General features: G+C 46.8%; 1 pseudogene; it reads left to right on the top strand.

The window, feature by feature from the left end:
* The first annotated feature begins 7,299 nt into the window (after positions 1 to 7,299).
* Positions 7,300 to 16,341, top strand: LOC133075101 (inositol hexakisphosphate kinase 2-like; annotated as a pseudogene).
* Positions 16,342 to 24,403: the final 8,062 nt, after the last annotated feature.

The following is a 24,403-nucleotide window of genomic DNA, read 5'->3' on the forward strand; positions in this document are numbered from 1 at the left end:
TTCCACAGGGAGGAATGGGACCCTTAGACCGGCATCTTTCTTACACCTGCCAGCACCACGGTCCTCAGACAGTTCAGTAGCCCACAAAACGCTTCACTTCCAACTCCTGCAGGTAGGGTTGTTATGAGGATTAAGATAATTCATGTGTGTTGAACATGGCGCATAGGGCCCAGTGCTCAGTAAGAATTAGTAATACTGTCTTTGACCTTCTGGCCTTGGGAATGCGCCTGGTATCTCCATGGCTCACCATAAGCTAGTGCACCAGGCTTACTAACCTCGATTCACAGACAGAGATGGAACCTCGGGCGGTTCAGTAATGTGCCCAGGGTCACCCAGCCAGTTAGACGGTGCCGTCTGGATTCGAACTCAAAACGCTCAGCAACATACAGTCTCTCTCCAAAGCATCCGCGGTCTCTCCTGCATCATGACAGTATTATAAATGGTTTGCCTAGCCTAAGTCCCCAGAGGTTTGTTCTATGGAGACAAGTCCATTATGTCAATGCATTTGAAATCAGCTGGAGGCAGTCCTTCAGTGCACGGCTTTTAATGCCTATTAAGCGGGTGGAGAAAGAAGATCAATGAACAGGGGTGTATTTGCAGCTCCACTAGGGCTCACCGTCCTGACCATACTGCCCAGGTTCTCTGGCAAGGCTGGAGTTTTAAAGCCTCCAAGGAGAACTACTTGAAACAAAGACGGAGGAGATGGCTCTTCCCGTGCTCGTGTAATTTTAGGGGAAAAGGAAGATTCCCTGCAGCGTATCCTCTAGATCCAGATGGTCTGACGTGAAATGTATCCGAAGAGCCATCATTAAGAATTATTCTCCTGAGGTCTTTACTCTGTTCAGAGTTCTCTTTTCAAAGGAAGATGCCTACAAGCAGGAAGTCACCAGGATGATGGGACCATCTTCTTGCAAATCAGTGAAGCATCGCCATCAGGAGCTGGGGAGGCATGGGGGCGGGGGCACGGAAAGGGGTGGGATAACAAAGGCGAGAGGCACGGCACCTCGGTGTTCTTCCCGAGGCGTCCTGGGGAATATCTTTTGATTCGATATTGGTTTCATGATCTTGCTGGGTTTTCTCTGCTCCTTTCTGACCAAGAATGGGAAAGAGGGATGATGGAGGAGAGGGTGTGGGTAGATGGTGGAAGTCAAGGGAGGGGTTGGCTACCTGGCTGAGTGGAGGTGAGTGGATGAGAGGGAAGTTGTCTCTCACCCCAACACACGTGTGTGCATATATGCCACACACACACACTACCCCCTCCCTCCAGCAGCATTTTTAGAGAATAACAGTGCCCCCTGGTGGCCATTTACATGCAAGACTCCTCTAAACTTTCACTGAAGAATAACACAAATTGTGTTATTCCATACTTATTTACTCTGGTTTCCCACAGTCGAAAGTCCCCCTTGTCCCTCTTGTCCTTTTCTTGGAAAATGAGCCAAGACATAAAGGTACTTCTGAGAAGTGCTTTGCAGCATTCCCGGTGGTACTCGGCGTGAGAGAGACAGTACCCAGAAAACAGCTCCCAAACAGAAGGCCATGTCCTTAGTGTCTTAAGACCCTGGCCTTGTGCTTATTTGGGAAAGAAGCAGCAGGCTTGAGGAGCAGGGATCAGTGAAGAAAGTCTTGATTTCAGGAATTGATTCCAGCCACTGTGCATTTTTTTAAATCTGTAAATTACCAGAAGAGCAGAGAACCCTGTATCATCAATATCATCAATTTCTGCTTCTCTGACCTAAGCTTGGTCTCTCCGGTAATGGCTCATTTCACTTTGCTATAATTAAAAGAAATGCCATCCATTTGCCTCACCTACCCTGTACCAGGCGCTGTGCATGGGAGCTGGTGACATCAGGGTGGATGCAAACATACCTGTGGGGCTTTGTTTTCCTCCCAGGAACTCAGACCGCCCAGGTCACAGGTGATCTTGATCTCCCTAGATCAACGAGATCGTGTGTACAGTGAGCTTAACTCACTGCCTGGTACCTCGTAAGTGTTCTGTAACAGCGGCTCTGAATGTACCTGATATGTATGGAACTACATGTATGTATAGAACTAAAAGCTATTTCTAGGGAGCAACATGAATTTTTAAGTGCTTTGGGATTTTATAAGGACTCATTAAAAGGCATCAGGATTTCCAGCTGTGAGATTTTTTGTTTATGTAGAAGTTCAAAGAGTTCTTTCCAAATGCTAACTCATGAATCTTCACAAAATCCCCTGGAAATGGCTGGCCAGAAAAGGGAACACGGACGAACCATTAATCTGAGTAATATGGCAGTAGAGTCAGGACAGGGAACAAGCAGTTCTTCGATGTGCGTCCCCCTCCCGCAAGTCTGGAGCAGTAAAACTCGCCTGTAAAAAACCTGGTTTTGCACTGTAAGTTCTAGGTAAGGGAGACTCCTTATTTACCCCAAGGTGGGGAAGGAATAAAGCTCTGAAAAATAGTTCTGGATGAGCCGGGAGCAGGATAACAGGGAGGAGAGTGGAGGGCTCACGTTGTCCCTTCTCCTCCTCCCCAACATTTGAATACGGGTGAAATCAGGTGAAAATGAGTATCAAGAGAGCCTCCAAGGGGAGGACGCAGAGAGGAGTACTGAAAAGGGGCATCAGGTGGGCTTGCAGGAGGCTTTGGGGGAGAATCCGTTTCCTTGCCTTTTTCAGCTTCTACTGGCCGCCTGGGTTCCTTGGCTTGTTGCCCCTTCCTCCACCTTCAAAGAGCACCTGTCCAATGTCTGCTCCATCATCACATGGCCTTTTCCTTTTGTCTCTAGCTCTCCCTACATTCCTGTTATAAGAATCCTTGTGATGACGTTGGCTCACCCACGTAATGCAGGATAATCTCTCCATCTCAAGATTGTTAATCACATCTGCAAAATCCCTCTTGCCATGTAAGGTAGCATTCCCAGGTCCTGGGGATTAGGATGTGGGTATCTTTGGGGGCCGTTATTCTGCTTCCCATGCTGGGAAATCAGGGCAGAGAGACTGAATGATATTTTGAAGAGGAACTTCTATAATATGGAAATCTTCCCATAATATCAATTTCCAAGGACTGTGGACTGTTTCACCCACGAGTTGCCCATTGGGGTTCTGAAATGTGCAGATGGGAAGTGTGCTTCTCCACATGTTCCCCACCTTGGGGGCAAGGGAGGTCATACCTGGGACTCTCCTGAGTTAGGGGTGGTGAGACCCTAGAGCTGTACAAATTTCTTCCTCTGGAAAGCAGAGAAAGTCCTTTAAAGTCTAGCCACCCACCAGGCAGGCCCCACAGGTTGATAGGGAGATGCCCTTGGCCACAGCAGTTGTGGAGAATGGAAAAGAGATTTTATAACCAAAGCACACTGAGTCCTTTTGGACTGTCTCTGGCGAGACTGTTTCTGGCATTGGGTTCGTAGGAGGAGTCCTGATGGGAGCCACATATCACATTTCCTTCTGCTTTGCAAGGGAACCAGGTTCAAAGTAAGAATTCTCAGTGGAGAAAGCTGGTTTCAGAATGCCTTCAAGAAATCCCCGAGTCAGCACCATTCAAAAGGAGTGGCGCCACACCTTGCCCAGAGAGTAAGACAATGAGTTGGCATCCATGAGGCCCAGAACGTCCCAGATGGGCACAAGTCTTCTGTCCTGTTGTCAGATCTTGTGGTAGCTTCTAGGACTTGATCTGGCCCCGAAGCACGCAGGCGCCTCTGACCCTCCCTGCGCCACAGCTGAACACACAGCCCTGAGCACAGCAGACTGACTGCTGCCTTTCTCTCTCAGTATTGAGGCTTTGGAGTCCCCAGTGGGAGGCGCTCCACAAACCACAGTCTCTTGTGTCACTGCTGAGGTTACGATGACCATCACTCCCCCAGCCCTGCTGGCCAATCCTCCCGAGCCCCGATTCCTGCTATCCTTTCCCTTCCAAGGGGTTAGCCCCATCTGCAAAGTTTTGGATAGCCCCAAGTTTAGGATAAGCACACTTTCCCTCTTCCAAGCTCTTACTGTTTACAGAGCTCTTTCAATCCTTTGATTGTATCAGGGAGAACAATCTTAATGAGGGATGTATCAGATAGGAATTGGTTAAGTTGCAAAACATGGCAGACTTGACTAATGCTGGATCAGACGATCAGGGCAGTTTGAGGGTTTCTCAGCCTCAGTGCTATTGACATTTAGAGCCAGATAATTCTTTGTTGGAGGGCTGTCCTGTGTGTTGTAGGATGTTTTACGGTATCTTTAGCTTCTAACCACTAGATCAGCAATTCTCAATTCGGGAGGGGGCAATTTCGCCCCCAGAGGACGTTTGGCAATGTCTGGAGACATTTTTGGTTGTCACCACTGTGGAGGTAACTGGAGGGTGGTCTACTGACATCTACGGGGCTGCGGTCAGGGATGCTGCTAAATATTCCACAGTTCACAGCTCCCGACCACAAAGAGTTATCTAGCCCCAAGTTTCAATAGTGCCATGACTGAGAAACCCTGGTTTAAAGAAACAGAAATGGATGTTTAAGTTGGTCCAACAGGATGGGGAGAGAAAATCCCAAGAGAAATCTCCCCTCCCCCAGTAGTATTCTTATCCTATTCTCGCTGCTGATAAAGCCAGAAATAGTTCGTTTTAGCTGATAATTCCTGGGATGAAATACCTCACTGGAGGCACTTCCTAGCAAGAGACTCGGAGGGGGCCTGGAGCAGGAGAGAGGGTCCTCATTTCATTTTAAGGATGGCTGAGGAAGCGTGGGAGAGGGTTAATAGACGCATGCACCACTGATTGGGAAAAGGGACTGCAAAAATTCTAAAAGCCACCGAACGCAGCTGTATTCGGCAATAAGAGCACTGACGATAGGTGGAAGAACGAAACGACAAATACTGAAAGGATCAGTTGCAGACACAGCCCACAGAAGACAGCAGGCAGGGCTCTTATCGTTTAGGATTATTTTTTTTTAGTACCCAATATCTGTTGAAATACTTACATTCTCAAAGTGCATTCAAATATCACCTACTTGTACCTACACATGAAAGCAGGCCTCCATTACAAAAGATAATGAACAGATAACAAAGGGGAAATGGAAAGAGTGTGTTCATAAATGCCTTGGCTACAAATCAATCCACCCCTGGGCACTGAAGGCTGTATTTTTTTTGTTCAGTGAGTGTAGCTAGGTGATAATAAATAGACGTAGGTTGTCACCAATTAGAGTAGCCGCTGGGTCCCTCCCCACACCCTCTCCCCATGACAATGAAGTGGGTACAGGTTGAGGGGGAAGGTCAGAGGCGGAGCCAAAGGAAGGAGAGGTTAATTAAACTCTCGGTGTGCTCAGCTGCCTGGAGCACGTGAATATTATTTTCAAACCTTTTTTTCCCCACCTACCGCTAGCTTGAAATATAAGAGCCAAAATACATTCAAAAAAACCAAGTACAGGCAAATAGAAAACCATTCGATGTTTCTTGTTCTACTTTTTCTTTCGGCTCTTTCAGATCAAGGGATAACAACTTCCTGGCCAGGTGCTCTCAGGTTCAAATCTCTTAAAGAGCTGGCAGCAAAGCCAAGGATGAAGGGGAAGAAGGGACAGGCCGAGGAAGGTTTTCCTGTTGAAGTGTTAAAACATTCTGGATGTTCTCAGGTCCTTTGGCGACATTTGTTTTTTCTTTTGGCACTAAGACCAAAACAGAGGGCATGTGGTGGAAAGAGGGGGTGTGGCTGGTAAGCATGTGTGTGAATGCTCCCGTTAACGTTTTTATGTGAAAATTCACCAATTAAAATGGAAAGATTTAGGGCAATTCTAGCTCATCAGGACTGGTGACTCTGACATTGTTCAAAGATGGGGAACTCACCCTTCCACCCACTCCTGGGTTCCCTGGGGCTGGGAACTTCCACAGTCTGTCACTGCACCCCGGCCGCAGCATGTCAGGCAAAGGCATGGTCATTAGGCCACGACCTGGAGCTAGTCTGCAGGGTCCAAATCCAGGCTCCACCATTTCCTTCCTCTGTGACCTTGAGCGAGTCAGCTGGCCCTGGGGGCTTCAGTTTCCTCCTCTGTAAAATGGGCACAACAAACAGCACCTCCATCACAAAAGCCTGAATGAGAGAAGTAGTTGGCATCGTGCCAGGCTCATAGGAGCTGTTTAAATACTAGCCGCTATTATTATTAGGGGTTCAAGGTCTGTTTTGCTCAGCTTTGTAGCTTATCAAAGGCCAAATATCTGAATGCATTTTATTGGTTAAAATGTTTTGGGTCACAATTACTCATCCCTTCCCATTGACATTCCATTTACATGCTGTACAGATTATTTTCAAAGCGATGTTTGAGAGGATTTTGAATAACCTTTGGTCCTGTTTCTGAATGTGGGCAGGGATCCCTTTGGGGGTGCTCTCTACCACTTCCAGAAGGGCTGCAGATTCTGTCTGGCCAATGTCTGGGGAAGGCCTGGGGGCAGATATGATTGAGATGGACAGGATACCTGAACCCAGCTCCTCGGGGCAGAGGGGTCTGGAAACTTTGTGGGTGCACAATAGCCTGAGAAACCGCTCAGGCCCACCTTGGAATTCCTTCCGTACTTTTCTCAGCAAAATCATTCTCCAGGTCTCTGCCTTTTCTTTGAGGTTCACTGTATTTGTGCCTCGGGTTCTATATATGAAAAATCACAATTGAAATCTAGAGTGGGAACAATATGCATGCCCTTAACAGTACTGAACTGTACACTTAAAATGGTTAAGATGGTAAATTTTAGGTTTAGGTATATTTGACCAGACCACAGTTACAAATGATTTTAAAAAAAGAACAAACTGGACTGGGAGGGATCTGAGGGGCTTCATTCATGATCTGACACCCAGTTCTGTGAGGCTCAAGTCCAGGGTCGCGGCTTCTGGGGCGTCTTCTGCAATCCTGTCGTTTTCCCTCGCTGTGTGGGTAGGACTCAGAGGGCAGCTGGGACTCTTAAGTCCTGTGGCTCCTGTGCCCTGACCCGTCCCCAGAGGCACCCCTGTTGACTGTTCCTCAAAGCAGGTGCCTCCCTCAGAGGAGGCCCAGTGTCCGAGGCCCTACCCAGGAGCAGTGCTTCTTACGTTTCTCTGGGCTTTTGGGCACCAGGGTCATGGGGTGAGAGGTCAGGAGAGGAGGGGGCAGTGGCTACTTACAAGGCCTCATCGTGGCTTGGCTGAGTGGTTGCTGACCACCGCTGCTCAGGCAGCCTTTCGCGAGGCTCCCGGCCTTCTCTGTGCCCTGGGCTGGAGGGGGAGGCCCAGAGGGTGTGCAAGCTCCCGGGCTGTAAAAAAAAAAGCCCAGACCCAGAGCCAAGGACAAGTGAGCCTCCACTGCCCTCTGCTGGGGATCCCAGCTCATGGCCACCAGGACTCGAGAAAAGGAAACACAAGGCAAGGCCTGGCCCAGAGAGCCGGGCAGGCCCAGGAGGCCTGTGCGGACCTGCAGTCCTGAAATGGGGGCCTCGAATTTCCCCAGGGCCCCAGTTTCTCACCGAGCCCGCTGTGAGGGTGCATCACCACCAGCAAGCCAGCTCCAGGTGAGCAGGTCTGGGCGCTCTCCCCTCCGGGCCAGGTGAGCTTCAGCTCTGCCCCCAGCCCCCCGGGGGTGGGCTCTGGCTCCTAACCCCCTGAGGGGTGGGCCTCGCCCTGCTTGCTCCTCTAGGGTGTGCCCTGTCCTCGGCTAGTCTTTGTCATTGCTGTTCCCCCATTTCCTTTCCAAAACAGAGTTCTAGATGCGCTGCCCAGTCTCAGGCCCCCCTTGTTGCAGGAGTCTCTGAAAAGCTTGCCTGCCCTAGGCCATTCCTGCCTGACCCTGCAGCCAGACTGAATTTCCAGAATGTTGTTAAGGTGATGCTGTCATGCCCTTGTCTGACCTCCTTCAAAGTCTGCCAATTGCCAAGAGGGTGATTACAAAACAGCATGAAATACAACACCCATCGTGATCTGGTTCCTGCCCTTCCTTTCCAGGTTTCACACCAACATTACCTCCTCTGGTAGCTGGCATCTTCTTTTCATTCAAACAAGAGGCAGCATAGTCTCTGCTGCCAAACAGCCTGGATTCCTAGACCAGCTGCACTATTTGCTAGCTGACCTTGGGCGCGTTACCTCTCTGCCTCAACTTCCTCCTCTATAAAATGGGGATGATAATAGTAATAGTACGCTTCGTAGGGTTGTCGTTAACGTGAATGATAGAATCCATGTAAAGCACATAGTAGGCACCTTATAAGTGTTGCTTATTATTACTTTTTTAAAGATTTTTTTTTGATGTGGACCATTTTTAAAGTCTTTATTGAATTTGTTACAATATTGCTTCTGTTTTATGTTTTGTTTTGTTTTGTTTTTTTAATTTTATTTATTTATTTATTTATTTATTTATTTATGGCTGTGTTGGGTCTTCATTTCTGTGCGAGGGCTTTCTCTAGTTGTGGCAAGCGGGGGCCACTCTTCATCGCGGTGTGCGGGCCTCTCACTATCGCGGCCTCTCTTGTTGCGGAGCACAGGCTCCAGACGCGCAGGCTCAGTAGTTGTGGCTCACGGGCCTAGTTGCTCCATGGCATGTGGGATCTTCCCAGACCAGGGCTCGAACCCGTGTCCCCTGCATTGGCAGGCAGATTCTCAACCACTGCGCCACCAGGGAAGCCTTGGTTTTTTTAATTATAAATTTATTTATTTTATTTATTTATTTTTGGCTGCGTTGGGTCTCTGTTGCTGTGCGCGGGCTTTCTCTAGTCTCGGTGAGCAGGGGCTACTCTTCATTGCGGTGCACGGGCTTCTCATTGTGGTGGCTTCTCTTGTTGCAGAGCACAAGGCTCTAGGCGCATGGGCTTCAGTAGTTGTGGCTCGCAGGCTCAGTAGTTGTTACTTACGGGCTCTAGAGCACAGGCTCAGTAGCTGTGGCACACGGGCTTAGTTGCTCTGTGGCATGTGGGATCTTCCCGGACTAGGGCTCGAACCGGTGCCCACTGCATTGTCAGGCGGATTCTTAACCACTGCACCACCAGGGAAGCCCCCTGTTTGTTTTTTATTTTTTTTTTGGCTGCGAGGCATGTGGGATCTTAGCTCCCTGACCAGGGATTGAACCCGCACCTCCTGTATTGGAAGGCGAAGTCTTTCTTAACCATTGGACTGCCAGGGAAGTTCTAGTGTTGGTTATTAGTATTCGTTGAAAAACTTGGCAAAGTTGTCCCTTTGACTCCATCTCCTATTATCTATCTGATTGCCTGAATATTCATCTGAGCAAATTATCCAGCAACCTTAGACCAGTTCCTTGATTCCCCAACTCCAGTGACCATCACTTCCAACTTACCTAAGCCACCCACGCTCATGACTACCCCCGGAAGTTGTCAGCACCTAGAACTATTCGGAGCTGCCTTTGAAATCTTCAACTTTAGCATTTCACTTTCTGACAGCATCCAGCTGTCCTTCCAGCTCTCTCACTCTGCTCTGCTCTTATATTTGCTTATCTCCAGGTCACCCAGTTCTTTGGTCCTTCTTTTTCTCTCAGCCCATCAGCTCTTTCTAGCTTTTTTTTTTTTTTTAACATTTCTCTATTGAATTTATACATTACTGATCATTTGAACTCGTATCGAGATCTTGAATTCTCCTGTCATGAAATCATCGCATTTCAGCTCTGATATGGAAGAATCCTGCCTAAGAATTCTGTCCCTATGACCTAGGCAACTCTTAACACCCTTGACATTGGCACAAATTGTGTGAAAGGTGGTCGGATCCATATGATCATTTCCAGACCATTTTAACATTGTCTGGAGCTAAAACAAAGTACTGAGACTAGAATTGTATCCATCCTTCGCTCCTGTTTAGAAGTTTGGAACACGTCCCCATCCTCCTATCTTGCCCCCAATAGAATGCTAAAACGTGGCAACAGATTTCTTTCTTTTTTTTTTTTTAAAAAAAAAATATATATTTTAAAATATTTATTTATTTATTTGGCTGCGTTGGGTCTTGGTTGTGGCACGCGGGATCTTCGTTGCGGCATGCGGGATCTTTAGTTGCGGCATGCGAAGTCTTAGTTGCAGTATGTGGGATCTAGTTTCCTGACCAGGGATTGAACCCGGGCCCCCTGCATTGGAAGCGTGGAGTCTTAGCCACTGGACCACTAGGAAAGTCCTGGCAACAGATTTCTTAACAGAGATAGTGGACATCAGAGATTCCACCTGCAACTTGGTATTTTGAAATTGTGCCATTTGGAAGAAATATTTGAAGTAGAGTGTTTCTCTGGTTCAGGAACTCTGTTTTCACCAGCTTTATTTAAAAATAAAGATTTTGCATTCTCTTGCATACTCATTCACGTATTCACTCAGTACACATCCACTAAGCACCCTCTATGTGCCAGGCACTGTGTCAGGCATCGGGCACACACAGTCCCTGCCCTCAAAGCTTAGGGTCTAGAAGAAGAAGACAAAAAGTAGGTTGACAATTTTACATTTACAAAGTGAAGAAAGTGCTAGGAACATAATCAAGGGGGTGGTAGGATGGAGAATGAAGAGGACCTACTTAGAGGGCGTCTTCAGGGCTGACAACAGGAAAGTATTCATTGAATTTGACCAAATAGAAACCATTGGTAACTTTGACAAGGACAGTTTCAGGTATAAAGAGTTGGGATTTGAGCACTTAAGAGTTAAGGAAAGCGAAGATGTAGAGATGGTTCACACAGGCTAGTCTTTTGGCAATTTAGAGAGGAGAAGCAGAGAAAAATCTGAGCTACCATAGCGGGCAGGATTGGCACCTCCTTCAAAAATTATTAAACAGTGTGTGTGTGTGTAAAAAAAAAATTATTAAGAATTTCGGGGACTTCCCTGGCGGTCCAGTGGTTAAGACTCCATGCTTCCACTGCAGGGGGCACGGGTTCGATCCCTGGTCAGGGAACTAAGATCCCACATGCCTTGTGGTGCAGCCAATCTCGTATGGTATCCCTTATATGCGGAATCTAAAAAGAAATGATACAAATGAACTTCTTTACAAAACAGAAACAGACTCACACACTTAGAGAATGAACTTATGGTTACGGGGAGCGGGGTGCAGTGGGAAGGATGTGGGGAAGGGATAGTTAGGGAGTACCGGATCGAAATGTACATACTGCTATATTTAAAATGGATAATCAAGAAGGACCTACTGTACAACACTGGGAACTCTGCTCAGTGTTATGTGGCAGCCTGGATGGGAGGGGAGTTTGGAGGAGAACGATACATGTATATGTATGGCTGAGTTGCTTTGCTGTGCACCTGAAACTATCACAACTTTTTTTTTTTTTTTTTTTTTGGCTGCTTTTGGTCTTCATTGCTGCGCATGGGCTTTCTCTAGTTGCGGCGAGCAGGGGCTACTCTTCGTTGTGGTGTGTGGGCTTCTTATTGCGGTGGCTTCTCTTGTTGCAGAGCATGGGCTCTAGGCGCACAGGCTTCAGTAGTTGTGGCACATGGGCTTCAGTAGTTGTGGCTCGCGGGCTCTAGAGCGCAGGCTCATAGTTGTGGCGCTCGGGCTTAGTTGCTCCGCGGCATGTGGGATCTTCCCCAACCAGGGATCGAACCCATGTCCCCTGCATTGGCAGGCAGATTCTTAACCACTGCACCGCCAGGGAAGTCCCCTATCATAACATTGTTAATTAGCTATACTCCAGTATAAAATAAAAAGTTTCAAAAAAAAAAAAGAATTTCAAGATGGTGACATCAAAGCATTAAACCAAGTACTGGATCTGTGCAACGAGATGTCACATGCCCACGAGGCTGGCTCTGACAGCAGGTCTGCATGCCAGTGAGAATGATTGGTTAAAAAGAGCGAGATTGATAATGTAAGGAAAGAGGGAGATAACCAAAGAAATGAAATTTGGGGAAGAAAAAAAGGAGATAGGACCCAGAGTATATGTGGAGGGATTAGATGGGAGGAGGTTACGTCCTCCATCATAACAGGAAGAAAGTAAAACGCAGGTGTAGATGCAGGTGGGCTAGTGAGAAGGCTCACTGTTCTCAGTGATGGTGGCGGCAGGGCTCCCGGTCAAGAGTGAGAGGGTGTGAGGAGGAGGGATGAGGGGTTTGAGTGGAAAGAAAACGTGTATGGAAGACGGTTGGGATTGGGGTTTTGCCAGTTAAAACACAATGGAGGGAGAGTGGATCTAGGGAGTTGCTGGTGTTTGTGAGAGTGATAGTGAGACGAGCCATAGAATCCAGGTTAGGCAAGAAAACAAATTCATCAAGAGAGGCTGTGAAGGAAGCTAGGTTCACAGTTTTTTGTTTTTGTCTTTTAATTTTATTGGAGTATAGCTGATTTACAATGTTGTGTTAGTTTCAGGTGTACAGCAAAGTGAGTCAGTTATACATATACGTATATCCATTCTTTTTTGGATTCTTTTCTCATATAGGTTATCACAGAATATTGAGTAGAGCTCCCTGTGCTATACAGTAGGTCCTTGATGGTTATCTATCTTATATGTAGTAGGGTGCATGTGTTCATCCCAAGCTTCTGATTTATCCCTCCTCCCATGTTTCCCCTCTGGTAACCATAAGTTTGTTCTTGATATCTGTAAGTCTGTTTCTGTTTTGTAAGTAAGTTCATTTGTATCTTTTTTTAAAAAATTAGATTCCACATATGAGTGATACATATGATATTTGTCTTTCTCTGTCTGGTTTCACTTAGTATGATAATCTCTAGGTCCATCCATATTGCTGCAAATGGCATTATTTCATTCTTTTTTCTGGCTGAGTAGTATTCCATTGTATATATGTACCACATTTTCTTTATCCATTCCTCTGATGATGGACATTTACGTTGCTTCCATGTCCTGGCTGTTGTAAATAATGCTGCAGTGAACATTGGGGTGCATGTATCCTTTTGGATTATGGTTTTCTCCAGATATATGCCCAGGAGTGGGATTGCAGGATTATATGGTAACTCTATTTTAGTTTTTAAGGAATCTCCACACTGTTCTCCATAGTGGCTGCACCAACTTACAGTCCCGCCAACAGTGCAGGAGGGTTCCCTTTTCTCCACACCCCTCTCCAGGATTTATTATTTGTAGACTTTTTGATGATGGCCATTCTGACCAGTGTGAGGTGGTACCTCATTGTAGTTTTGATTTGCATTTCTCTGATAATTAGTAATGTTGATGCTTTTTGGCCATCTGTATGTCTTTCTTGGAGAAATGTCTATTTAGATCTTCTGCCCATTTTTTGATGGGGTTGGTTTTTTTTTTTTTTTTGACACAGAGCTGCATGAGCTGTTTGTATATTTTGGATGGGTTAGCAGTTCTGATTAGGTTGAAGTGAGCTGATAGAAATTTGTGATCAGCAGGGGAAGGTTTGAATTCATTTCTGTGGTGACATGGTCCAGGGGAACCCCAGGGAGGTGCGTGGGTGGGTTACATGGAATGGTTCCTGGTGATGAGGAGGTCAAGGAAATGAGAAGAAAGATGTTTGGTGGGTCATCACCACAGGGTTGAATTTATCAAGAAAGGTAGAGCATGAGACTTCAGGACAAGTGATAAAAACTTCACTATGTTTTTTGGGACGGGGGGAAATAATGCATTTTTTTAACTTTTTTTTTTTTTTGGCCACGCCGCGCGGCATGTGGGATCTCAGTTCCCCAACCAGGGATCGAACCCGTGCCCCCTGCATTGGAAGCATGGAGTCCTAACCACTGGACTGCCAGGGAAGTCCCCAAGAATGTATTATTAAAAATTCTTTTTTAGAAACATATTTCTTTTCTCTCTCTCTTTTTTTTTTTTGGCTGCACCACACAGCTTGTGGGATCTCAGTTCCCGACCAGGGATTGAACCCGGGCCATGGCAGTGAAAACGCTGAATCCTAACCACTAGACCACCAGGGAACTCCCTAGAAACATATTTCTGTTTTACATTTTGAGATTCCCTCTGTCCTCCCCTTTCATCTGAGATAGCGAATAGTTGGGACTGGAGGGGGCACACTTCTGTCTTTGGGCCAGGAGGGGGCACAAGAGGCTGCAATAGAAGTGTCGAGTCTAAGGGCAAACAGAGAAGTGATTGCGCTCAGGACAGGCTCTGCCCCCTCTCCCATCAGTGTCCTTCCCAAGGCAGGCTGGGGCCTGAGTCTGTCTGAGGGTTGGTTCAGGTATGAGCTGCCATTCTGTAGTAGTTTCCTAGGGCCGTCATAACCAATTTTCACTGGCTTGGCAACTTAAAACAACAGAAATGTATTGTCTCACAGTTCTGGAGGCCAGAAATCCAAAATTAGTATTACTGGGCAGAAATTAAGGTCTTGGCAGGGCCATTCTCCCTTGGAAGATTCTAGGGGAGACTCCTTCTTTGTCTCTTCAGCTCGTGGAGGCTCCAGGTATTCACCCTCGGCTTGTGGCTGTGTCAGTGCTGTCCCCACTTCCGTCCTCACATGGTCTTCTCTGTGCCCCGTCTTCTCTTCTGTCTCTTATAGACATTTGCCACTGGAGTACGGACCACCCTCATCCAGGATGCTCTCGTGTCTAGATCCTTAACTTAATTACATCTGCTAAGACCCTATTTCCAAATAACGTCACAGTCACAGGTTCTGGGAGGTTAGGAGGTAGAGATATCTTTTTTTGGGGGGGGCCACTGTTAAACCCACTACACCTTTCTTTTGTCTACAGTTTAATAACCCAGTGGGTGACCCACATTTTATTTTGGTGAAACTGTTAGTAAGAGTTACTGAGTGGGGCTTCCCACTGAGTGGCACAGTGGTTGAGAGTCTGCCTGCCAATGCAGGGGACACGGGTTCGAGCCCTGGTCTGGGAAGATCCCACATGCCACGGAGCGACTAGGCCCGTGAGCCACAATTGCTGAGCCTGTGCGTCTGGAGCCTGTGCTCCGCAACAAGAGAGGCCGCGACAGTGAGAGGCCCGCGCACCGCGATGAAGAGTGGCCCCCGCTTGCCGCAGCTAGAGAAAGCCCTCGCACAGAAACGAAGACCCAACACAGCAAGCAAGCAAGCAATAAATAAATAAATTAATTAAAAAAAAAAAAAAAAAAGAGTTACTGAGTTTTTACTATATGCCTGCCCACACTAAAGGGTGGGTGACCTTATTTAATGCTTACAAGTACACCTTGGCAGATAGTACTGTTTACATATGAGCAAATTGAGGCTTAAGAGGGGACTTCCCTGGTTGCATAGTAGTTAAGAATCTGCCTGCCAATTCAGGGGGACACGGGTTCGATCCTTGGTCTGGGAAGATCCCACATGCCGCAGAGCAACTAAGCCTGCAAGCCACAACTACTGAGCCCACGTGCCACAACTACTGAAGCCCGTGCTCCGCAACACGAGAAGCCACCGCAATGAGAAGCCTGAGCACTGCAACGAAGACCCAAAGCATCCAAAAAAAAAAATTAATTAAAAAAAAAAGTGTGCCCTGTTTTCAATTATTAAAAAAAAAAAAAGAGGTGAGTAGGCTGGGACTTCCCTGGTGGTCCAGTGGTTAAGACTTCTCCTTCCAGTGCAGGGGGTGTGGGTTCGATCCCCGGTCAGGGAACTAAGACCCCACATGCCTTGTGGCCAAAAACTCAAAACATAAAACAGAAGCAATATTGTAACAAATTCAATAAAGACTTTAAAAATGGTCCACATCAAAAAAATCTTAAAAAAAAAAAAAGAGGTGAGTAGGCTGCAGAGCTGGGCTTCAGACCCAGGGGAGCTGCCCTTTTAATCCCAGGCCTCTTAATCTTATGCTGCCTCTTCTTGGTAGGATCACGTTTCTACCAGGAAGATTCCTGCAGTTAGAAGAATCTGAGTGGCTAAGGAAATCTGAAGTTTTGTACTACAGCATAGAGAAAAGTGGGACTGTAGCTTCCCAGCTTAAACACTGTAACCCTGGAGCATGACATGTCACCAGCATCAGTTACAGAGAGTGACAGAGAATGCAAAACATGGGAACCAGTACTCATTTGTCCTCCTGCGGAACTGCCTTCCCCCTACGAGGTGCCTGGTATCCTGGATTTCACGATGCGGCTGTGCCAGCGTGGAGATGATACTTCAGGGCAGAAGGCAGCCAACCAGATCCGCGGTTGCCAGCAAAGCACACCTGCGCTCATCAGCTTGCATCAGGGTGGTGTGCAGGTGTACCCGGCGGGCCATGGGCAGCTCATGTTCATGAACAAGCACTGCAGGCAGAAGCTGTGGGTGCAGAGCTTCAAGGAGGTGCCTTTCTGGTTCTTCCACAGCAGGCAGCACCTGCGCTGTGCGCCCGGGGGCCCTTTGCTTAGGAAGCTGGCTGAGCTCAGGCAGTGTTGGAGCGGCAGGGGTCCTCCCGCTTCTACTCCGGCTGGTCATCCACGAGGGCAGGGAGTAGCCTGAGGTGGCCCCGGACGCAATGCTGAGGACATGGAGGACCCATCAGGGGAGCAAGCCGAGGCTGCTGGTGGCTGTGCTTCAAACATAGGGTCTCTCTGATGTCCTCCTTTTGGGGGCTGTGTAACCAATTCCTAAAGGGGATTCTGGAGACCCCCAGTCTTCCCACTTAAGTGCCCTGGGCATCATAGCTTCCTCAGACTCAGGCAGCAGCATTGACCTCGGGCACGTTTGCATACTCTTTGGACCAGATGTGAAACCTGGAGGGGTGGGTCCTGCAATGTCCCTTCTGTCCCCTCACAGCCCTGCTGTCCTCACTCAGATTGCATTTCTGGGGATAGATCTAGGGAGCGGGGCTCTGGGCTGGCTGGTGACCCCAGGCCTAAGGCATCTGGTCAGAGAGCTCCCATGCAGTGTGGGCCGACCCTAATCGTGTCCCTTTAAAGAAGCATTTTGGAAGCCAGCTGCCCCTGCGGCCCTGCCGGAAACAGACCTCCCTTCCGCCATTGCTCACCAGTGGGGACTGGTCAGCCTCCTTCCCCTTCCTCTCTGCATTATTTGGTGACATTCTTTTCAGTCTATGGACAAATCAGTGCCATCTTACTACAGTTTCTGCAGCCACCGGCCCTCTCTGCTGGCCAGCCCCGACATGGGCCTTGGTCACCCATGTTCGTCACATCTGCCAACAGGGGTCCAGGGCATGAAAATGAGGGAAAAGGTAGTCCTGAGAGTCGCACCAAGACATCGACACTTCATGGGTCAGACCTGAGATGTGTGAAGTCCATGGGTGTGGCTAGAGTGGCTCCCAGACCAGCAAGGCGAGTCTCAAGCTGACTGGGTATTCCTACTGCTAAAGAAGATCCTCTGTCAGAAGGGGGCGCTGGTAGCAGACGCAGGTACCGCTGGGAGAGGGACTCTTGAAGCATCCAGGCTCATTGGCAAGGTTGGCTGATGAGATGGGTGTTCCGGTCAGCTCAGCCTGGCGTCCTTAACCGCTGGATTCTTCACAGTGCCTCCCCTGGTTCCTATCATGCTTCCAAAATGCTTTGCCCTTTCTACACAGGTGTGCTTCCAGGGAGGGCGCGTACGGGCGTGCTGACACTGGCATGTCGCCCACCTGGCCTCCCCCAACAAGCACGCTTTGCCCTGCTGGTGGGAATGCCACTGCATGCTCCAAAAACGTATAATTCCTGGGATCACAACAAGGTCAGGTGACTCCAAAGTATAAAATCCGGTATTAAGAAACTTAATACCTAGTTAGCAATAACTGATTCCAGTGGGAAGGTTATCAGATGGTGTCTTGCCTTGTTAATAACACCCACCAGGAAGCCACATCTTGAATGACAAAGTTGATTTCAGGGCCAAGTTGTGTGCTGTTTGCCAAAACTGCCAGTCAATACCTGCTCCTCTGGCCTTTACTTGTCATCAGCAGCTCAAACTGACTGCCCACTGAGCTCCTCCCCTTAACGGGGAGGCTGGAAGCCCTTGCAGCTCACTGGGATTTTTTTCTTCCTCTTCTTTCTCAGCTTGGTAGTCTGCCTCAGGTCACCTAGCTTATGGGGGGGTCACCTAGCTGTGTGTGAGGGGAGGATCCCCCAGCAATGGTGGGATCTAGTGAGCAGAGACTAGATCCATTGTTTTTGGCTGAGAAACTTTTTATGCAAACCAAAGCTTTGGAAAGACAGCATGTAAAACAGATAAAAGCAGAGCTGCTCCAGAAGAAACAGAGGTGGGGAGCCCCAATCCCACCCTTCCAGAGAGAAGCTACTTTGAATAGTTTGAAAGGCGATGGACTCAGATGTGACGTCCACTATTAAGGCAGGTCATTGGGAAGGGAGACAAAGCCACTTACCCAAGCTGAGCACAGGACAGAGGATCCCGAGGTCAGAGAGTGATGTTGGAACCCAAGTGTGGCAGCAAACGGGGATAGATGTACGTAGAAGATGTATATTATAAAAATGATTGGTCTTTGGGGAAGACACTAAATCTTCATAATAGAAAAATGACCATTCTACACAAAGTCGAATGTGGTAAAACTAAAGCTAATGAAAATAAACAAATATTCTTTTTAACACCTTTCCCTGTCAGACTTTGTTGAGCATAATACAGCAACATTTCTGAATTTAGGTCAACTCCTTAGGAAAGTTTTGGAATGTGACCTGTGACTTTCACACTGAGAGATGGTAAATTACTTTCTCTTTTAAGAATAATGTGTCAATATTTAAAAATTACTTTTCATGTTCTTAGAAGAGTGAAATATTAAGCCACTCTGTTAACACACATGTCATCAAAAATCATACTTGGCTCTTTCTCTGCTGTGTTAGAAAAGCACCAAGATCAAGTTATAAGATTCAAGATGCCATTCCTTCTGTTTTCCAAGTAGGATGGTTTCTTGCAAGCTTCATTCAAACGAAGATTTATATCTTTTAGACACAATATTTAATACTCCATCAAATATGAACATTTAATGTCATTTAACGTTAGCCCACTTTTGCATTGATTCCGCATTTATTACTCAACAAGGATTGTGTATCTCTTCATTATTGGGTAATAAGCAGCAGCATAGTGGAGAAAATAATGGGCTGTGTTCTGGGTCTGAGTCATTCTGCCCTTGCCACTCGCCAGTTGGGCTCTCCAGGCGAATTGAGAGATCTTGGGTCAGCCTAACAATTTGTTTCCTCATCTATAAATTGCAGAGCTGTTGAGAGTTAGATGAGATGCTGTGTGTAAAACATTTGTACCCAGCACACAGAAAGTGGCACGTCCCACCCCAAAGACATTTGCTTTCCTTCCTTTGCATAAATATTTATGCTCCCATGTCTTCATTCAATAATATTGATGAACCACTTATTCTACTAAAATAGTAGATGCAAATTGCCTTTTAAAAGGTCAGTTTTGGGGTGGGATAGTGAATAGGAAGGGAAATAGTTTGCTCAGAAAGGTGTGAATTTTGAAACTGAGGATAATCATTAGTTAGATCCATTACACTTGTAACCTACCTTCACTAATCAAGCTTGCTTTAGTGCTTGCTACAAAAACTTATATGTCCTCCAAACAGCATGTAGCATAAACAATAAGATGTTTTCCAGGAACTTGGAGTCAGCTGTGTCTAGTTGGAGCTGAGCTGGTTGAGACTGGTCAGGACCACCCACCCTCCAACTGGGCATGCGCGAGTGTCCGCTCAGTGACCTTTTGACGTCAGAGGGCCGAAAACTCCACCCTCAGATCGTGCTAAGAGCCTCCATTTTTGAACGTGGAGAGAACAGGTGCCTCACCTTTTTCTTATTTCCAATCACCTTTCCCCACCCTCCCCATGCCTCAGACCGCCCTGCTTCAATCTCATAAATACCCTGAGCCTCTGGCCTCTGCTGAGGCAGCTCTGAGGCCTGTTCTGTGGTCTCCTCGCTAGGCTGCCTCACGGAGAAATCCTCTTCCACAAACTTTGGGGTCTGGGCATTTTGGCTGCTTGGGTTTTGGGCAAGGGAATTTGGTTCAACAGCAAAAGCAGAGCAGTGACAAGGGGTAGACTCCCCGTTGTACTGAGTTTTATCCTCCCGACAGACTTTACTTTCATCCCAGAAACAAGCGTAGCCTCCAGAAGAAAGCCAGCCTCTCTGTAACTGTCCTGGTGCTAGAACCTCCCTCTAAGCCTCTCTGTTCCTCATTCTAAACCTCGCTCTCAACCACACCACCCAGTCAGGTGACGGAGCTTTGCTGTTGGGTGTTGATAGCAGGCTGTGGGGAAGGAGGGCCAGTGGGGAAGTCTGGGGAAAGGGGGGTTGCTGTAGTGGATTGAAAAGCGTCCCCCAAGTTCATATCCACCTGGAACCTCAGAATGTGAGAGGAACTAAGGTCTTTGCAGATGTTAGTAGTTGAGGTCAAAAGATAAGGGAAGATTATTCCCTAGAGCCCCAAGATGGGGTGTGGCCCTGGGGACACCCTGATTTCAGACTTTTGGCCTCCAGAACTGAGAATGTGTTGTTTTAAGTTAACCAGTTTGTAGTAATTTCCGAAGTCCTAGGAAAAAGCCTTAGTTGCCAAAAGTGTGTACAGGGAATTATCAGGAAGAATTCTTGTCTTTCCACTTCTGCCTCAATTTTCTTCCAAAGCATCTTGGGACTGGGGGGAGGGGGTGCCTTGGGGATGAGATGGGGATGGTGATTAGGGTTGTACGGGGGAAAGCAAACATAAAAAACAGGTGTTTGGCTTTATTTTCATTTAAGCAGGGCAGTAATCTTTAAAGTCAGGCTTTATTGACTTTTCTAAGTTCCTTTCTTCTTAGAACAGAGTCTTACCTGCACAATCAGAAATTGGGAGTGTGTGAGGGTGTGGACGAGGGGACCCGGCCCTCAGATGCTGGGACACAAGGGCTGACAGAGTCGGGGCTCATGGGGGCACGTCATCCCAACTCGAGTTCTCCTAACCTCGGGGTTGGGTTAGAACAAACTGAGGGAAACCGTGGGGATGGGAGCTGTTTCCCTGCTTCCCTTCTGGGACACGGGGCCTAGCCAGTGCCCACCCACCTACCAGAGGCTGCTTAGTGAGAGAGAACTGTTCTCCACTCATCCCCCAAACTACTACATGACTGGGAACTTATGAGGAAGACATGATCAGTGCCAGAGAAAAAGCATAAAGGGAATGCATTTGCTCACGCATACAAGAAGCCCTATGTGTGAATCTTCACCATAAGTACAAATACCAGCTCAGTATAATTTTGCCTTCTAGCTCCAAATCACTGTATTGAGTCCTAGATATTTTCTTTCTTGTTTTTAAAGTCTTTCCCCCAATAACTTCAGCTTTCCAGAAGCTTCTTTGTGAATCATTCTTTTTCTATCTACAAGGGGAAAGTTGATTTCTGACGGCTCCACCAAAGGAGGTTCCTGAATTTCTAATCTGCACCTGGCCCTCCCCGTGCCCACCTTGCCTCTGACTGCCTTCATCTTTAAAGTACAGGCGTGTAAACTTAACCCTGTGGTTGCATGTTGTAAATTCACAACCCTGTTCCCCCCACCTCCAGTGCCTGGTGCCCATGGTACAACCATGCTGATGTCTTCTTTGGGGTTTGTATTGGGAACCTCATTTGCTCGTAGATAAAAACAAGAGACACTTCTTCTCAAAAGAGAACAGGTGGCTTCCATTTCAATCTAAAGATTGAGGCCAACACAGCAGCAAGTCATTAGTGGTGAAGAAGAGTTAGTTTAGTGGCAAGTACATATTAACCAAAGCACAGGACCTTAGGGGAGGTTAGCGGGTAGATCAATGTCTCGATAGAATTAGACGAGAACCAGACTCTGAAGGGATGGACAAACCCTTCCTGCCTCTGTCAGCAAAGGGACACGGGACCAAGAACAGACTGGTTGGATGTCCACTCCTTTGACCTATTTTTGAGCACCTACTATGTGCCTTGCACCACGATGAGTAAGACTAACCCTGTCCTCCCCTCATGGATCTCACTGTTCAGGGAACTTTGCTTCTGCTGCTGAAGAAGCTGTCTCTGAATCTAATCAGGTAACTGTTACTGCCGGCTGGGTAACTGTGCCCTCCTGGAACTGTACTCTCTTGAGCTGCTTAAGACTGGTTAGGGCCACTGACCCTCCAGCTGGGCGTGTGTGAATGTCCTCTTGGTGACCTTTTGACATCAGAGAGCGGAGAACTCTACCCTCTGATCGTGCTGGTGATACCATTTTCTCAACACTCTTTCTGTGAAGAAGCCTAGTTGCACCTGCACAGAATGATGACTACCTCACCTTTTTCTTGACTCAGATCACCTTTCCCCACTCTCCCTCAGTTTTATCCCATAAGAACCCCTTGCCTTCCAGGAGGCAGATTTGAGATTAGTTCTCCCGTCTCCTTGCTTGGCTGCCTTGCGAATAAACCCTTTCTCTGCTGCGGACCTTGGTGTTTCAGGGTTGACTTGCTGTGCTTTGAGCAACGAACCCTGGTTTGGTAATAGTTTCTTGCAATATATGCAAACTCATCCAAAAGTATTTTTGAATACGTGATTAGTTTTAAAAATTACTTGCAAATGTTCACTTAGCCATGATGGAATGATAAGGCCTGGAGGTACTGTCCCATCTTAAACAACCAGAATACCAGACAAAATACAAGAAACAATAGTTTTTAGATATTGGACAAGGAGCACAGGACGGTGATCCCTGAGGGAAGGGAGACAAACAAGATAAGCCCTCGGTTCCTGGCGGTCAGGCCACAGCAGAGGGAGGTTCTGGAATACTAAGTGTCATCTTGACAGTGTGGTTACCAAGAATGTTCTTGTTTTTAGGCAATACACGCCTAAGTATTTACTTAGGGGCTAAAGGGTTACTTCCGAACAGCTCAGGAAAAAATGTCATACATATATGTATATAGATATACATACAAACATATATACATTTGAGACAAAATGATACAATATGGGAAAATGTTAGTATTTAGAGAATCAGGGTGACGGGAATATGGGAATTCTTTGTATTAGTTTTGCAACTTTTCTCTTGAGTTTGGAAACATCTCAATTTTAAAATTTAAAAAAGCACCTATGTATGAATTACTCATGACATCAAAAACCACATGAGATGGACTTCCCTGGTGGCGCAGTGGTTAAGAATCCGCCTGCCAATGCAGGGGACACGGGTTCGAGCCCTGGTCTGGGAAGATCCCACATGCCGCGGAGCAACTAAGCCAGTGTGCCACAGCTACTGAGTCTGCGCTCTAGAGCCCGCGAGCCACAACTACTGAGCCCGTGCGCCACAACTACTGAAGCCCACGCGCCTCGAGCCTGTGCTCCACAACAAGAGAAGCCACCGCAATGAGAAGCCCGTGCACCGCAACGAAGAGTAGTCCCCGCTCGCCGCAGCTAGAGAAAGCCCGCGCGCAGCAGCGAAGACCCAACGCAACCAAAAATAAATAAATAAAATAAATAAATTTATTAAAAAAAAAAAAAACAACACATGAGAGAACTTCCCTGGTGGTGCAGTGGTTAAGAATCTGCCTGCCAATGCAGGGGACACAGGTTCAAGCCCTGGTCCGGGAAGATTCCACATGCTGCACAGCAACTAAGCCCATGTGCCACAACTACTGAGACTGTGCTCTAGAGCCCGTGAACCACAACTACTGAACCCGTATGCCACAACTACTGAAGCCCGAGCACTTAGAGCCTGTGCTCTGCAACAAGAGAAGCCACCGCAATGAGAAGCCCGTGCGCGCACCACAACAAAGAGTAGCCCCTGCTCGCCGCAGCTAGAGAAAGCCCGTGTGCAGCAACGAAGACCCAATGCAGCCAAAACTGAATAAATAAATATACAAAAAAAACCCCTACATGCGACACTTTGCATTTTTAAACTTGATTGCATTTATGAAAAATTGTGTTCAAAAACAAATTTATTGATGCTCAGAATTTTAAACTATATATTTTAAAACTATAGTTGTTCTCTGTATAAAAACTGGAAAATACAGGTAAGCAAAGACAATCCCACCAATTAGAAACACTGCTAATCAAATTGTTTTTGTGTGTAAAGTACTTTATGTAACATTAACGGCTGGGGACGTTCAATTTCCATACTTTTTGAAAAGTGAATTTGGAGTGAACAAAATTCAATTGCAACTTACTTTAGAAGCCAATATGCATTGCCAATACTATGAAAAGTGCATTGTAGGAAGTACCTTAATAACAAATACTGCGCCCTGTGTAGGGGCTGGTATGATTTTGAGAATGCCAGATTTGGAGAATGATGATCCTTTTCAAAAAGCTGGCACTTTACAGGAATTTGAGTATTGCCAACCCTGTAAAGTATTATAAGCCCTATGATATCATCATCCCTATTTTACAGATAAAGAAATAGAAAAAGCATACACAAGATAAATAACACACTTTGTCACACCACTTGGAGTGGACTTAGACTTTAGTAAAGCCAAACTTTGTGTCTGCTGAAATATTTTTAATGCTGTCAAACAGAAAAAAAATTACGTTTATACAAACATTATGTTCTGGGTATATTTTTCTTTACTAACAGTTTATCAATATGAGAAATATGTAATTCAAGGGCAAGTATTGAAAACTTATTTTGGTTGGGCCTGGATAAAATTCACAATGTTAAGCTAGAAAGGTTGAAATACATGAAAGTAATGTGTAAATCCTGAGTTTTTGGCAACAGTTGGTAGTTGAAAGCAA

The sequence above is a fragment of the Eubalaena glacialis genome, chromosome 15, assembly GCF_028564815.1.
Source record: "Eubalaena glacialis isolate mEubGla1 chromosome 15, mEubGla1.1.hap2.+ XY, whole genome shotgun sequence".
NCBI classification, from domain to species: Eukaryota; Metazoa; Chordata; class Mammalia; order Artiodactyla; family Balaenidae; genus Eubalaena; species Eubalaena glacialis.